Consider the following 17,938-nt stretch of genomic DNA (forward strand, 5'->3'; position numbering starts at 1 on the left):
GGCAGGCTATGTTTAGAACTTAGACGGCTCCTACTATGCATCCCTTACACTGTGAACTCTCTTGGAGCAACCTTGGGTTATGCTAGAGGTAGCAGAGAGACCTTTTCATACTGTTCATGGGGTTCTCAAGGCAAGAATACTGAAGTGGTTTGCCATTCCCTTCTCCAGTGGACTACTGGAGTTTTGTCAGAAATAAAGAGCCTCTTGATGAAAGTGAAAGAGGAGAGTGAAAAGCTGGCTTAAAACTCAACATTCGGAAAACTAAGATCATGGCATCTGGTCCCATCACCTCATGGCAAATAGATGGTGAAACAATGGAAACAGTGACAGACTTATTTTTTTGGGCTCCAAAATCACTGCAGATGGTGACTGCAGCCATGAAATTAAAAGATGCTTGCTCCTTGGAAGAAAAGTTATGACCAACCTAGACAGCATATTAAAAAGCAAAGTCATTACTTTGCCAACAAAGGTCCATCTAGTCAAAGCTTTGGTTTTTCCGGTAGTCATGTATGGATGTGCGAGTTGGACTACAAAGAAAACTGAGTGCCAAAGAATTGATGCTTTTGAACTGCGGTGTTGGAGAAGACTCTTGAGAGTCCCTTGGACTGCAAGGAGATCCAACTAGTCCATCCTAAAGGAGATCAGTCCTGAATATTCATTGAAAGTACTGATGCCGAAGCTGAAACTCCAATACTTTGGCCACCTGATGTGAAGAACTAACTCATTTGAAAAGACACTGATGCTGGGAAAGATTGAAGGTGGGAGGAGAAGGGCATGACAGAGGATAAGATGGTTGGATGGCATCACCAACTCAATGGACACGAATTTGAGTAAGCTCCAGGCATTGGTGACGGGCATGGAAGCCTGGCGTGCTGCAGTCCGTGGGGTCGCAAAGAGTCAGACACAAACTGAGTGAGTGAGGTGAACTGAACTGAACTGAACAGAGAGACCAAAGAGAGATAGGCGCAAAAATATGTGCCTCTTGGAATTTTCATCTTATATGGGCATCAAAGGTCTTAGCAAGCACCACAGGATGCTTTACTGAGCTGTGGAGTGTCAGTTCATTCATTTATTCCAGGAACATGGTTCAGTGTTTACTGAATGCACAGCACTATTTTCAATACTTTAACAATTCTAAGTTCCATTTTAAAATTTTTAATTGGAGGATAATTGCTTTACGATATTATGTTAATTTCTGCTGTACATCAGCGTGAATCAACTATAAGTGTACATATATCCCCTCCCTCTTGGACCTCCCTCTCAAAACCCCCATCCCATCCTTCTAGGTCCTCACAGAGCACCAGGCTGAGCTCCATGTGGTATATAGCAGCTTCCCACTAAACATCTATTTTCAAACATGGTTGTGTATATATGTCAGTGCTTCCAAATCCTATTCTTAACCTCATCCTTTATGTTGGACAGCTTGTTTCTATAATCTACATTCACTTTTTCCTTTATAGGTTGGAGCTAGTAATGGCTGGTACCTTCACAAGAAATTTAGGGTTGATTACTGGGTGAGTGTCTTGTTTCAATAAATCCATATAAAGATATAAGGACAGCATTTATATATTTGTGGCCAAGTCAATGGTTGGTCTTATTTTCTCCAACATAAAAATAGATATCGCCATTTACATGGCCAATTACCTTTATCCTGCTCAATTTGACCAGGTCAGTGAACCTTGTAATTTTGTATTGTGGAAGATACAGAAAGCATACTAATGCCCTTAACATTTGGTTGAGTTGAATTTGTGATTTCCCCCAAATTTATTCTGGTATAAAGTAAATTATAGATAGATTTTTCAGTCCCTAACTTTGCGTTCTCAGCTAAGTGCTCTACAAAGGAATGACGCATAAAAATGACCTTTTTAAATAACTCAATCTCCCTGCCCCTCTCTCCTCAAGGAAAATAAATAACCCACATTCTTCATTTTGTTATGATTTCAGTTTGTCCAAAATAGGTTGGGGATAGGTTAATTAGATAGTTATATATGTAATTAACTTGGGGTTAGAACTTAAATTGGGGCCAAACCACTTTTGAAATAATTAGAAAATGATAAAATATATTCAAATGTTATCATCTGAATATGAATCACAACATGAGAATCCTTTTCATAAATATGAGGTTGAATTTTAGGTTAAATCTCACTGATCATATCCTGATAGATGTTTTTAAAAATAAGACTCTGACCCAGGTTGTTTTGTTTCATTTGTCTCTCTTTCTCATGAAAGGTGACTTAATAAAATAATGATTATATGAGCTTGTGATGGTTTATTTCCAGTTAAACAGGAACTTGCCTTAGTTTCTTTTGTTATGATTAGGGAGAATAATGACTTCTTGCTTTTCAGCTCCATTTGTGAGGGATTTGTTTCCTTCAGAACACTTCCTGAAGCCTCCTCACTTGCCAGCTCATAATCTCAAAGGGTCTTTGCCCTTACCCTCTGCTTCTTTGAACCCGGGACATTTTACAAAATCTACCAAGATTTTTCAGGTAATCTTTAAAAATGAGCTTCAGGGGGATTTTAGCAATCAAATTAATGATGTGTGTGTTAAAAATCTTTAAAATCATGTTTTCATGATTCACTGTGTGGGGTTGGGGAGGGGAGGGCAGATAATAACCAGAAAAACCTAAGTAGGATTACAATTTTTTTTTCCTACTTATTTGCTCATACTTATTCAGGCAATTTTATGTAGGCTTTTGGAAATTCTAGAAGCTTTTTCATTTCAGGCTTAATATATTGGGCTCATAAATAAATATCAGATGCCTTTTGGAGGCATTATACGCTGAACATTATACAAAGTCTACTCTGTGTTGCGTCAGGGGAACTTGAATTGTTTTCATTAAAATATCTGCTACGAAAGCACCGAGATTAGATGGGATGTTAGCTCTCTTTTTTTTTCCCCTGCTATCAAATGTCAGAGACTTGTATTGTTGGTAGGAACTGAGATTTCATTTCCCTTGGCCACATTCTGATGCTGGCTCTACGGCAGCATCGCTCCCGTTCCAGATTTGTATGCCCAAGGTAAGTCAGAAAAGAAATTTCAGGAGTGAAGCGTGGGCTTGTGGATGTAGTGGGGGAAACCAAGTGAGCGTCTTCAGAATGAAACAGTACATATTTTTAGCTGAATGTGTGAGAAATGGAAAACCCTTTATAACCTAAATATCCCACTGGTATGATTATCAAGTATGTAGTGTTTATGGTCAAAATATGACCAAGGGTTTTTTCAAGCAAAATGTTTTATGTTATGTGTGGGGCAGGCATCTGTGTGCCTGCCTTAAATTTATGAGCTAATAACATTCTCTTCCAAGAAATACTGTCAGGTCTTACACACCACGGGTTTGTTCTGAGTTACTCTGGTAAATGGATGATTTTGCTTTTAAATAATCACTCCTGGAATTTCCAAATATAAAGAAGCTCACATAACATTTAGTTTATGAGGAAGATGCCTTTTTCATCAATGCAAACTGTCCAGATTGAATAATAACTGCATTTTCTCCTAACATAATATAATTTATTATTTTCTGCTATGTGGAATGACTGTAAATGTCAACAAAATAGATTCAAGCAAGTTTAAGGAGTGAGATTACAAGCAAATGATAATAAGCACAATTATGAGATAAATCAACTGAGATAATTGAGCCAGAATAAACTATAAATAAAAGGAATTTTTAAAAGTATGAGGAGCTAAAGAACCACTGATGGTAAAACAGATATTCTCTGAGATTACCACTCTAAGGTAGTACTAATAGTAATTCTGTTGAAAGTGATTAGGACTGGTGAGAGTGACTGCTTACTGCTACTTAAGGAACTGGACCCTGTAACTTGGTGTCCTCACTGCATACACACCTCTCCCCTGCTAATGCACCCTGGTCTTAAATAAAACCGAGTGGCAAATATTTAGAGTGAGTTTTACGTGTCTTTGGGATTTTTGCCTTCCCCGCCATTGGTAAATAGCATATTTCCTCTGCTAATCTCTGACCTTTGAGATAACTTCCTTTGTTAAACATCCACTCATGTGAGTGTTTTAACACTCACTTTATGTGAGTGTTAGTTTTCTTTCTTTCTTTTTCCCCCAGTTTCAAAAGCTACTCTTTTTTTCTGCCTCACATTCAACTGCTTTCAGTACTGAATAAGGTCCTCTGAGGAACCTGTTGTCTATATATTTGAAAGGAAGGGAGTCAGAAGCAAAGGAATTAACAATCATAAAGATAAGTTTGCACATGTGAACTGAAGAGAAACATGTTTTTTCTTCCATTGCAAATTAGGCTTATATATTACTAGTTGTAATTTTCACGCTAGCATATGTCAAAATGAAGTATAGGTTGGTTGAGATGCTGTTCTCAAAGTGTATGTTAATAGTTTTAATACATGGTGATACTGATCTATATGATATTTGTAAATTTTCAGAGGCCCCATGTGGACCTTTTAAAGTGAAAACATATTGGAAATGGATGAAAACACGATACTTGCCCTGATCCACAAGCTGGGATATTTAGAAATCAGCATGTGTTCATGAGCCGGAGGTCACAGGATGGTATCCAAGCACTCTTGTGTTCAGTTATATCGGGACCATCACCTCAGAGCTGTCAGCCCATCAGTCTAGGGCAATGCTTTCCAGCTCGTGTCCATCGGTACCACTACTAGAGAAGTTCTCGAGGCCTCCAGGGAATGCAGCAGCAACCCCAAACCTCTTTTTCTGTCCCTTCGTAGTTTCCATGTCCAACTTCATGTAGTTTTCCTCTCGGTTTTCTTGCTTTTGAAATTTCTGGGCCCAAATTTGGCAGGGAGAAGGGCAGGATTAGGATGAAGCGACCAGTATGAGGAGACATAACGTAAGGTCCAGCTCTGCTCCACCAGAGGAATTACCGCAGGCCAGGGAAGGAATTCTAGAAACCTGAGTTCTGTTACTGACATGTTAACTGTGAGGCAAGGCTACCATTTGCTTAAGATTGTGTTTTGTTTCTGTTGTTATTTCTACCGTGACTGCTGCTGCTATTAGCTACCATCTGTTGTATCAGTGTACTTCCAATTAACATCTCAACCAATCCGTATTCTCCTGTTTATGGATGGTAGCACCGAGTGGTAGTGGGGATGTGCTAGGCCTCTATGTGATAATACGGTTTTACAACCTGCTTTCATTTTTATTTTTCCATTTAACAAACTCGTGTGCACATCAGTTTGAGCCTCTAAATATTTGTCTACAACATACTTTTTTTATAGTTAGTTTTTACTGATTAGATGACACTCACCTATCCAATCAAATTTAATTTATTTGCTACAGTAAAAATTGGTATGTATTTCCTTGTAGGGAAAACAAAATATTTTCTTAGGATATATTTCTAGAAGTAGAGCTGGTAGACTATATAGTATATTTGCTTATAAAGGTTTGATTCTTTTTGTCAAATTGCCATCCAGAAGGTTTTTTCCCCTATTTATTTTCCTACCAGTGGTGCATGAGAAGGCATATTTTCCAGTAGCTTAAATAGTATTGTTTTTAAATAAAAACCTTGCCAATCTGATATGAGGGAAATGGTACCTCACTGTGGTTTTATTGCATTTCTTAAAATACTAATGAAGTTGGACATTTTTTCCTTTATAAATTGCCCATTAGTATCTTTGCTTTTATTTCTTTTGGGTTGCTTATTTTTCAGTTAATTTTATTGAAATTCTTTATATAGCACAAATAGTATTCATTTGGCTATGAGTCTTCTATAATGTAAATATTTCCCCCAGTTTATTAGTCATCTTTTGACTTTTTTCCCTTGGTAAGTTTTTACATGAGAAAATTTTGTGCATGTAGTTGTATCTTTGCCTGTTTTCCTTTTAAAGTTTCTGCCTTTGTGTTTAGAAAGAACTTTCTGTTGTTTTTCAGAAAGGACTTCCCCACCTCAGGATTATATACACTTTTCTTACATTTTCTTCCAGTACTTTTTTGATTTCTTTATTTCATATTTAGATCATAATCCATCTGGAATTTATTTTGTTGTATAGCAATGTGGGGATTTAAGTTTATATCTTTTCCAGATAATTTTCCACTTGTCCTGACAATGATTTACTGAATAATCTATCCTTTTCAAGTTTTACCTTGAAAAAAATACAAAATTCTGTTTTTAGATTTTCTACATTTTTCATCGATTTCTCTACCTCTGTTTTGGTCATCACATTAGTTTGACTGTTGTAATGCATTTAAATATTTGATAGCTTGAATCACTCAGCTTTCCAAAAATTTCTTGGCTATTTCTTTCATCATCTCCTGACCAGATGGTTGCCATTGTGTCTTACTGCATCTCCACCATTTATCTCACTTGCTTCTAATCTGTTCACAAGAGAACTGGCTATTGTTCTAAAACATAGGTTGGATAATATTACTCTCCTGATTGCTGTATATGTGCCGTTCTGTGCTAAATCACCTCGGTCATGTTTGACTCTTTGCGACCCCATGGACTGTAGCCCACCAGGCTCCCCTGTCCATGGGATTCTCCAAGCAAGTATACTGAAGTGGATTGCCATTTGCTTCTCCAGGGGATCTTCCTGACCCAGGGATTGAATCTGTGTCTCTTCTGTCTCCTGCACTGGCAGATGGGTTCTTTACCACTAGCACCACCTGGGAAGCTCATTGTTATATATATATACTTCCAACCATTTAAAAAAGCAAACAAACTGAAAATGGGTACATTGCCTATACCAGGATTTTAAGCCTAAGCTCTAAGCTGTTTCTGGGGTTCAGAGTGTTTGTGGACACTGTATACATTATTTTCGTGAATGTGCTTTTTGTCCCTCTTTTTCTGGAGAATGTGGTTCATGGTTTCACTAGATTTTAAAGATTTATGACCCCAAAGCATTGAAAACCACTGGGCTCCATGAAGGAGCTCAGATTCTTCAAAATGGCTCTTGAGGAGCAGGCTCTCCATGGGTGGACTTTGCTTACCGTCCTTACCCTACTCCTACGTCCTTCCAGCTCCCCACTCATCCTGAACTACTTACAATTTACTAAACAGTCTGCTGATTCATGCCTCAGTGCCTTTGAACATGCTATTCCTTCTGCTGAAGTGCTCTCCCCTACGCACGTCATCCATGTGGAAAATTGCTGTTTGTCCTTCAAGAAATGATCAAAGGATCTTCTGCTCTGTGAAACCTTCCCTGATCTCCTTAGGCAGAGCTGCTTACCCTCTCTCTCTGTTTTTTCAAACCATTGTGCTTAGTCTGTATTTTATCATTGCTCTTCTGTTGCTAGCGGATTCTTGAGTAAAAGTCAGAGAAATTTTGGGTACAAAGCAATGGGAAAGTGCATGAAAAGAAAGAGAATAATTAGGGAGCCCTGGCATCTCATATGTAGGCAATGGAGATGGAGGAAGGGAGTGGAGATTTATTTTGAAACTAGAGTAGACAAGATTTCTTTTTGCTTTATTTATTTGAAGTTGACACATTTTGTTTTTGTTTTATGAGGTTATGAAGATAGCAGTAGGAGTGATGATGGAGCTACAGGTAGAGACACCCAATTGCTCGAGGTAACCCCCTCCTTCCCCCACCCAGACCAAAGTCATAGGCACAGTCTCTTAAATCCATCTGTGCCCATATAGGCAGGAAGCAAAATGAGTCTGGAGCAGGGGCTATGTATGAGCAGAATAACTTGTAAGAGCCTTGGTTCTCTTTGAAATAAGGCATTTAGCAGGGGATCATATGAGGTATTTCTCTGCTTGTCTGGGATATTTAGTCATTCTGAATCACTTTTTAATGTTCCAGCAAATTCCATATGTCTCCTGTTGCCAGTTTCTTGCTTCTTGTCCTTTTGGCTAAGATCAAATGTAGTATCTGTTTTTTATCAGTTTAATAGGTTTGGTTGATGAACTGTTGTAGGGGGAGAGAAAGAACAATCTGGTATGACCCTTAGGTTTCTGCCTCAAACAGCTGAGTGGATGGCGTGGGCATCATTTTTCACATTTAGCTGGTGGGCTTCATAAGATTTCATGGTCAATCCCTACATCCTTAGATACCACTTTTCCTGACTCACTGCAAAAGTCTGATGCCATTGCAGGCAGGATGACTAGTTTCTTTACTGCCTCCTGAGACTAAGCCTCTGGGGGTGCTGGTCATGCAGGAGGCACAGAGGCCCAGGAAGAAGCCTTCATGGACATTATCTTGGAATGGATCTGGAATGAATAAAACACACTAAATTTAAAATTACTGGAAATGAAGTTGAGTTCACGTCCACCATCTGCAGTCGATTTGTGTTGGTTTTCTGAGATGCCTCTGGCTGTGCTATGAGTGTACTCAGTCACGTCCTGACTCTTTGTGACTCCATGGACTGTAGCCTGCCAGGCTCCTCTGTCCATGGGATTTCTCAGGTAAGAATACTGGAGTGGGTTGCCATTTCCTGCTCCAGGGGATCTTTCTGACCCAGGGATGAAACCGGTGTCTCCTGTGTCTTCTGCATTGGCATGTGAATTCTTTATCATTGCACCACCAGATAGTTTCACAGTTATAAAAGCTTTGCTACTTGAGTAAAAACAGTGTTCCCTAGTTAAGCTACTATAGGGCAGTCTGCAAATTCAAAAACATGTTTGGCAGTTTCCAGCTGTGAGCTTCTGGAGAGGTGGAATATATTGGGTTACCTTATTTTTTTTAAAGACCGTATTGTGTTCTCTTGCTAATATGTCGTATCATACAACCAGTTCCCTCCTAGTGGATATTTAGTTTTTTTTAAATGTTTTCCTGTTTCCAATAGTGCATACATGTGCAAGTATATCTCTTAAGAGTAGAATTATTAGATGAAAGCAAATTTTTGCAATAAAAGTTGCACTAATCTACCTTTATAGCAGTGTCCAGTGTTAGTGCTTCTCCTATCCACACCCCCCTCCACCCCCAACAACACTGAGTGCTAATCTGATAGGAAAAAAAATACTGCCTCATGGTTATTTTAGTTGTTTTATCATGAGTACAATCAAGTATCTTTCCTGACATGTCATTTCCCTTTTTGCACCCTCACCTACTTTTGAACCTCTGAAACTGTGAGAAAGTGGTGACTGTCAAAAGGAAGCTTTGCCTGTTTTTCCTAACATCTCTCTGGGAACTGATTAGAAGTCTCAATTTTCAGTCTTGTGAAGGCCAACTCAGTTTACTCGGCTAATGGTCCCTATTCCTTCCACACACTTATTTGTTGAATGCACGCTCTATGTCAGATTCTGACCTAGGCACTGAGGGAGGTACAATCAATGAACAAAATAGGCATGAAATCTTGCCCTTATGGAATTTGCATTCTTAAGGGGACAGCATACTATAAATAAAGCTATGGCTTTTCCAGTAGTCATGTATGGATGTGAGAGTTGGACTATAAAGAAAGCTGAGTGCCAAAGAATTGATGCTTTTGAACTGTGGTGTTGGAGAAGACTCTTGAGAGTCCCTTGGACAGCAAGTATATCCAACCAGTCCATCCTAAAGGAAATCAGTCCTGAATATTCATTGGAAGGACTGATGCTGAAGCTGAAACTCCAATACTTTGGCCACCTGATGGAAAGAACTCACTGGAAAAGACTGTGATGCTGGGCAAGATTGAAGGCAGGAGGAGAAGGGGACGACAGAAGATGAGATGGTTGGATGGCATCACTGACTCAATAGACATGAGTTTGAGCAAGCTCCAGGAGTTGGTGATGGACAAGGAAGCCTGGCATGCTGCAGTCCACGGGATCGCAAAGAGTTGGACACGACTGAGTGCCTGAACTGAATTGAACTGATACTATAAATAAATTAGCTAAAAAATTACAAATGTCAGGTGGAGTAATACCATGAAGGAGAATAAATCAGAGAAAGGGTTTAGATGCTGTGGGTAAGGGGTGATGCTGTTTTACATAAGGTTGACAGGAAAGGCATTTCTAAACACTTTTCTGAGTTTCTTCCTCATTTTTTTGTGTCCTAATTATACTCCTTTTCCTTGTTTCATTATTATTTTTTTCAAGTGTGAATTCTCTGATGTGGAATATGGATAAAGCTTTGTTTAGTGACTTTCCTATAATGATTGCATTAAAATGCTTTCAGTGTGAATTGTCTGGTGTATTGGGACAAATCAAGTGATACCTAAGGGCCTTTTAAAATTTGTTACATTTATAGGGTGAAAGGAGCATTAACATCTGATACAGAACAAGTGTGAAATATTCTGGTAGTTAGTGAGGGCCATTTCATTTCATTCTTGGATAGTGCTCCCGCTCTCTCACAGTTGCCTGATGTCAGTCACAAAAGAGGTAGCTTCTTGATGAGACTAGTTTGTGGCTTTTATCCTCATAACAAAGGCAGTCTTCATTTGGAAGAAGTAGAAATGGCAAAGTAGAAGTGCAAATTTATCATAGCTTGCATGCCTCCTGAGCATAAAATATCTATAACAGAGTTGGTAAGGAAACAAAAGTTTTTTATGAGCTGGAAAGAAATGCTCTAAGATTTCTATCCTGGAAGCAGTGGTAACTGGATTTCCATAATGGATACTAAAGATATGAGGAATATCCTCAGTTTACTGAATTTATTCTCTCTGAATTTATGCTAAAAGAAAAGGTATTAATATAAGTGTAAATTAACATAAAACTCCAAATGTATTAAGTATATTGAAGATCTACATGAAAGTCACAGTGGGAAAGGCTTCCAGCAGGTTCTTAACAAAAGTCAGAAAAATTTGGGGAACAGAGTTAGGGAATCTATCCACTATCAGTTTTCAGTGACATCACAGACTGACTGCTTAGCTTTCCTTATTGTCTGGATTCAGTGTAAAATAATAATAACATCCTTTACTAAATGCCTTATGAAAGGCATGATGGCCAAACATCTTATATAGTACCTAATTCATTCTCACATTAAGCCTTAAAGGCTTATGGATGAAGAAACTTAAACAGGTTAAGTGACCTGCCAAAACCAGACAGTTATTAAACATTAGAATTGGGACTTGAGCCTCATTTGTCTGATTCCAAAACTTGTAGGAGCCTGGTAGGCTACAGTCCATGGGGTTGCAAAAAAGTCAGACACGACTGAGCGACTGAACTGAATTGAACTGATATTATAAATAAATTAGCTAAAAAATTACAAATGTCAGGTGGAGTAATACCATGAAGGAGAATAAATCAGAGAAAGGGTTTAGATGCTGTGGGTACGGGGTGGTGCTGTTTTACATAAGGTTGACAGGAAAGGCATTTCTAAACACTTTTCTGAGCTTCTTTCTCATTTTTTTCTCACTTTCCAATGGGCCAAACTACAGTTTAAGATGGGTTCACATATGTTCAGCCATTGCAAAGACCAGATAAAGTAGATTCTCTGTGAATGGGAAGCAGAGAGGTGAAGTGATTGTGTTGAGGTCACACATACTAGAGTGGTTAAATCAGAATATGAATCAAGACCCCTGTCTCTAAACCTGACTTTTTCTCCCTCTCTTCCCTGTCCCTCTTTCTTTACTATATTATAGCATATTCTTTGCACAATGATCATGATGTTGTTCTTCTAGTTGCCTGCTTCTTTTAGGAAAAGTGATAATTAGCAGAGATTCCTGGGGGAAAGGTGTGAAATATCTGCACTTTTAAAACCCATGCTGGATTTTCCCCATCATTTAGCCTGTTACCTTGTTGAATCTAATTTGGTACTTCTAGAAACAGTATGAGTTCTGTGGGTAGTGTTCAGTATGCTTCAGTGAGCTAAATGACATCCTGGTGGCCTGCTTCTAAACTCATTACTGCTCCTAAACATATATGAATAATAGTTACCACCTAAGCAAGTAGCTTAGGCAGTGAGCAAACAGACTTCAGTACAGAAGGATTGGAATGGATGGGTATTTTCCAATTTCCTTTTCTCCCCCAGCTTTTTTTTTTTTTTTTTGAGGTATAATTGATAAGTGAAATATCAGATATTTAGAGTTTACAACGTGATGATTTGAAATACATTATGAAGGGGTTCTTCTCCATTAAAACTCTTTAATTGGTACATCCATCACTTCACATCTTTACCTCTTTTCTTCCTTTTCTATTTTTGATGACAATGTTTAAGTTCTATCCTCTTAGCAAATTGTAATTATACAATACAGGGTTGTCAACTATAGTTACCATTGTTAAATAGTAAATCCTCAGAACCTATTCATCTTATAACTGAAAGTTTATACTCTTTTACGAGCCCCTTCCTATTTCCCACACCACAGCCTCTGAAACCCACTTTATACTTTGTTTCTATGAGTTCAACTTAAAATATTCTATTATAAATGACACCATACAATATTTGACTTTCTCTTTCTGGCTTATTTTACTTAGCATGGTATTCTCCAAGTTGATCTATGTTGTTGAAAATGACAAGGTTTCTTTCTTGTCTTAAGGCTAAATAATATTTTGTCATTATTACCACATTTTCTTTGTCCATATATCTGCTGACAGATACTTGGGCTGTTTTTACACTATTGTGAATAATGCTGGCATGAACATGGGAGTATAGATATTTCTTTGAGATACTAATTTCATTCCCTTTGGGTATTTACTCAGAAGTGGGATTGCTGGATCAAAATATAGTTCTATTTTGATTGTTTGGGCAATCTTCAAACAGTAGTTATATCATTTTACATTCCTACCAACAGTGTACAAGTGTTCCCTCCTCTCCACATTCTTGTCAACATTTATTATTTGTTGTCTTTTTGATAATAGACATTCTAACATATGTGAAATTATATCTCATTTTGGCTTTAATTTACATTAGCCTAATGATAAGTGATGTTGAAACCTTTTCATGTACCCATTGGCCATTTGTAAATCTTCTTTTGAAAGATGTTTATTTAGGCCTTTGGTTTTTTTTTTTTTTCCCTGCTGTGTTGCCCATGACATGTGGAATCTTAGTTCCCTGACCAGGGATTGAACCTATCCCCCCTTATATTGGAAGTGTGGAGTCTTAACCACTGAACTGCCAGAGAAGTCCCTCCTTTGCTCATTTTTAATTTGGGTTATTTGCTTTTTTGCTGTTGAGTTGTATGAGTTCCTTGTATATTTTGGATATTAACCCCTTATTAGGTGTGTGGTTTGCAAATACTTTCTACCTTTTCATAGGCTGCCTTTTCATTTTGTTGGTGATTTCTTTTGCTGTGCATAAGATTTTTACATACTTATTATTTTTTTTACTTTGATGCCTTTGCTTTTGATTTCAAATTTAAAAAGTCATCACTAGGACCAGTATCAGGAACTTAGCTCTTATGTTTTGTTTCAGGTGTTTTATAGTTTCAGGTCTTATGTTTAGGTCTTTAATCATTTTGAGTTGATTTTTTGTGTAAGATATTGTGTACTGTGTAATATAAGAGTCTAGTTTCATTTTTGACTTTAGATGTATGAGTTTATTTCTGGTCTTGCAACTCTGCTCCATTGGTCTAAATGTCTTTTTATACCAGTATCATACAGCTTTGATTTCCATAACTTTGTAATATAGCTTGAAATCAGAATTATGATGCCTCCAGCTTTGTTCTTCTTTCTGTGGCTATTCAGGGTCTTTATGGTTTCAGATAAAATTTAAAACTCAATTTTAGTATTTTCTGTGAAAATTTTGATAGGAATTTTGATAGGGATTTTACTAAATCTGTAGATAGATTGCTTTGATTAATATGGACATTTTAATGATATTAATTCTTCTAATCTGTGAACATAGAATGTCTTTCTATTTATTTGTGTCCTCTTTACTATCTTCTGTCAATGTCTTAATTTTCGGTGTATAACTCTTTTGCTCCCTTTGTTACATTTATTCCTAAGTATTTTATTCCTTTTTAATGCTATTATAAGTGGGATTGTTTTCTTAATTCGTCTTTCTGACAGTTGATATTTAGAAATACAACTGATTGTATCCACAACTTTACTGAAATTACTTATTAATTCTAACAGTTTTTTTTGGTGGAGTCTTTTTGGATTTTCTATATATAATATGTTTCTTTAAATAAGGACAATTTTACTTCTTTCTTTCTGATTTGATTTCCTTTTATTTCTTTTTCTTGCTTAACTGCTCTGGCTAGGACTTCTGGTACCACGTGGAATAAAAGCAGTAAGGGTGGGCATCCTTGTCTTGGTCCTAATCTTATAGAAAAAGCTTTAGTGTTTCACCATTAAGTGTAATATTAGTTGCGGGCTTGTCATATATATCTTTCATTATGTTGAGGCACGTTCCATCTATATGCAGTTTGTTGAGGGTTTTTATTATGTAAAGCTGTTGAATTTTGTCAAATGCTTTTTTGCAACTATTGAGATGATCATATTATTTTTTACATTGACTTGCAGATGTTGAGCCATTCTTACATTACTGAAATATTTCCTACTTGATCATAGTATATGATAATTTTAATATATTGTTAAATTTGGTGATACTCTAATTAGTATTTTGTTGTGGATTTTTTTGTGTCTATATTCCTCAAGGATATTGAACTTTAATTTTTTTTCTTATAATATCCTTGTCTGACTTTTGTATCAGGTCAACTTTATGTTGGCTGGGTAGATTGAGTTTGAAAGTGTTCTTTTCTATTTTTCAGAAGAGTTTGAGTAGGACTGATACTAGTACTTCCTTAAATGTTTGATGGAATTCACCAGTGAAGCCATCTGGTCTTGGACTTTTGTTTGTTGTGAGGTTTTTAATATTACTGATTCAATCTCCTTACAAGAAATCAATCTGTTCTGATTTTCTGTTCATCACGATTTAGTCTTTTTAAAAAATTAATTTATTTTAATTGGAAGATAATTACTTTATAATAATGTGATGGTTTTTGCCATACATTAGTAGAATTGGCCACAGGCATGCATGTGTCCCCCAAATCCTGAACCCGTCTCCCATGATTCAGTCTTGATAGATTGTAAATGTCTAGGAATTTCTTATAAGAATTAAGAACTATCCATTTCTTATAAGTTGTCCAATTTGCTAGCATTTAATTATTCATAGTAGCCTTTTATGATCTGTTATATTTCTGCAGTATCAATGTAATATACTCTCTTTAGTTTCTGATTTTATTTGTTTGAGTCCTCTTTCTTTTTTTAGAGAGCCTTGCTAAAGGTTTGTCAATTTTGCTTATCTTTTCAAAGAATCAGCTCTTAGTTTCATTGATCTTCTCTATTGTCTTTTAGTGTCTATGTATTTCTGGCCTAGTCTGTTATTTCCTTCCTTCTGTTATCTTTGGGTTTATTTTGTTATTTTTCCCCGTTCCTTTAAATGTAAAGTTAGGTTGCTTATTTGAGCTCTTTATTCTCCCTAATTATAATCATTTATTGGTATATACTTCCCTCTTGGAGAATCATTGCTGCATCCCCAATGGTTCGGTATGTTGGCATTTACATTTTCATTTGTTTCAAGATACATTTTGATTTCTCTTTTGACTTCTTCTTTGATCCATTGGTGGTTCACGATCATGCTGTTTAATCTCTGCTGTGAATTTTCCAGTTTTCTTCCTGTAATTGGTTTCTAGTTTTATACCATTGTGGTAGTAAAAGATGTTTGGTATGATTTCAGTCTTCTTAATTTTATTAAAACTTATTTTGTGGCCTAAGATGTTATTTATCCTGGAGAATGTTCCCTGTGCATTTGAGAAGAATATGCACTCTACTTCTGTTGGCTGAAATGCTCTGTATATGTCTGTTTATCTGATCTTATGTGTGGCTTAAGTTCAGTGTTTCCTTATTGATTTTCTGTCTGGGTGATCAATCTAGTGTTGAAAGCGGGATATTGAAGTCCTTTGCTATTATTGAATTGCTGTCTACTTTCCCATTTTGTCTGCTAATATTTACTTTATATGTTTAGGTGTCCCTATGTTGGGTTCATGAATATTTACATTGTTGTTAGATCCTTTTAATCAATTAACCAATTTATCATTATATAATGACCTTCTTTGTCTTTTGTTACAGTCTTTGGCTTAAAGTCTATTTCATTTGATATAAATACAGCTATCCTTGTTTTCTTTTGGTTTCAGTTGGCATAGACTATCTTTTTCTATCCCTTTGCTTTTAGTTCATATGTATCCTTAAATCTTTTGATGGCAGCTTATAGTTGGGTCTTATATATATATATATTTTTTTTAAATCCATTCAGGAATTCTGTATCTTTTGATTGGAGAATTTAATCCATTTATTCTTAAAGTTATTATTGATAGTTGTGACTTTCTATTGTCCTTCTGTTTATATTTTCTGGTTCTTTTGTAATTCTTTTGTTCCTTTCTTCTTCTCTTGCTGTTTTTGTAATTTGATGATTTTCTGTAGTGGTATACTTCGATTCCCTTCTCTTTTTTGTATACCTTCTATGGGCTTTTGCTTTGTGGTTACATGTGACTTACATAAAGCATCTTATTTTTATGACTGTCTATTTGTAGCTGATAATTTCAAATGCAAACCAAAGCTCTTCTTCGTCTACATTTTATGTTTTTATGTCACAATTTGCATCTTTTATCCATTTTTAAAATGCTTTTGTGTCCAGTTTTTAATAATTTGTCTTTTAACCTTCATCCTAGAACTATAAGTTATTTACCCACTACCATTATGCCATGAAAGCCTTCTGAATTTAGTGATATATTTACTTCTACCAGTGAATTTTATGCTTTTATATAGTTTCCTATTACTAATTAGTATTTTTTTCTTTTTTTTTTGCTTAGCTTGAAGAATTTCCTTTAACATCTCTTTTAATGCTGGTCCAGTAGTGAGAAACTTCTTCATCTTTGTTTGTCTGGAAAACGCTTTGTCTCTTCTTCAGTTCTGAAAGATAGCTTTGCTGTATAGAGTATTTTTGGTTGGTAGTTTTTTCTTTTCAGCACTTTGAATATATTATGCCATTCCCTTCTGGTCTGCAAGGTTTTTGTTGAAAAATCCATTCAAGGTCTTATGGGAGTACTCTTGTATTTAAGAAGTTTTTTTTTTTTTTTAATTTTTAAATTGAAGGATAATTGCTTTACAGAATTTGTGGTTTTCTGTCATACATCAATAAGAATCAGGCATATGTACACCCATGTCCCCTCACCCCCAGACATCCCCCCCATCTCCCTCCCCACCCCACCCTTCAGCCTGTTGCAGAGCCCCTGTTTTAATTCCCTGAGCCATACAGCAAATCCCCATTGGCCATCTGTTTTACACATGGTATTGTAAATTCCTGTGTTGCTCTCTCCATACCACTTGCCTTCTCCCTCCTCTCTTCCCACCTTGTCCATAGGTCTGTTCTCTATGTCTGTTTCTCCATTGCTACCCTGAAAAGAAATTCATCAATGCCAACTCTTCAGATTCCATATATGTGTGTCAGTATATGATATTTATATGTCTCTTTCTGGCTTACTTCACTCTGTACAACGGGCTCTAGTTTCATCCACCTCATTTGATCAGATTCAAACATGTTCCTTTTTATGGCTGAATAGTATTCCATTGTATATGTGTACCACAGCTTCTTTATACATTCATCTGTTGATGGACATCTAGGTTGTCTCCATGTTCTAGCTATTGTAAATAGTGCTGTAGTGAACACTGGGGTACATATGTCTTTTTCAGTTTTGATTTCCTCAGGGTATGTGCCTAGGAGTGGGATTTCTGGGTCATAAGGTAGTTTTATTCCTAGCTTTTTAAGGAGTCTCCACACCATCTTCCATAATGGCTGTATCAGTTTACATTCCCACCAGCAAAGAAAGAGCATTCCCTTTTCTCCACACCCTCTCTTGCATTTATTGTTTGTAGACCTTTTTGTTGGTGGTCATTCTGACTGGTTTGAGGTGGTATCTAATTGTAGTTTTGATTTTAATTTCTCTGATAATGAGTGATGTTGAGCATCTTTTCACGTGCTTGTTAGCCGCCTGTGTGTCTTCTTTGGAGAAATGTCTCTTCAGGTCCCTTTCCCACTTTTTGATTGGGTTGTTTTCTTTTCTGGTATTGAGTGGTATAAGCTGCTTGTATATTTTGGAAATTAATTCTTTATCAGAAAAGAAAAGATATTTCCATCTGAATGC

The 17,938-nt window shown here is 36.6% G+C and overlaps 1 protein-coding gene and 1 pseudogene across 1 annotated transcript in view; both read left to right on the plus strand.

Moving 5' to 3' along the window:
* PDE4D (phosphodiesterase 4D) overlaps positions 1-17,938 on the plus strand; it is a 1,564,000-nt gene that overhangs the window by 36,468 nt on the left and 1,509,594 nt on the right. The window lies entirely within an intron of this gene.
* On the plus strand, positions 7,774-7,934 carry LOC122684001 (annotated as a pseudogene).

This window comes from Cervus elaphus, chromosome 25 (assembly GCF_910594005.1).
Source record: "Cervus elaphus chromosome 25, mCerEla1.1, whole genome shotgun sequence".
In the NCBI taxonomy this organism is placed as follows: Eukaryota; Metazoa; Chordata; class Mammalia; order Artiodactyla; family Cervidae; genus Cervus; species Cervus elaphus.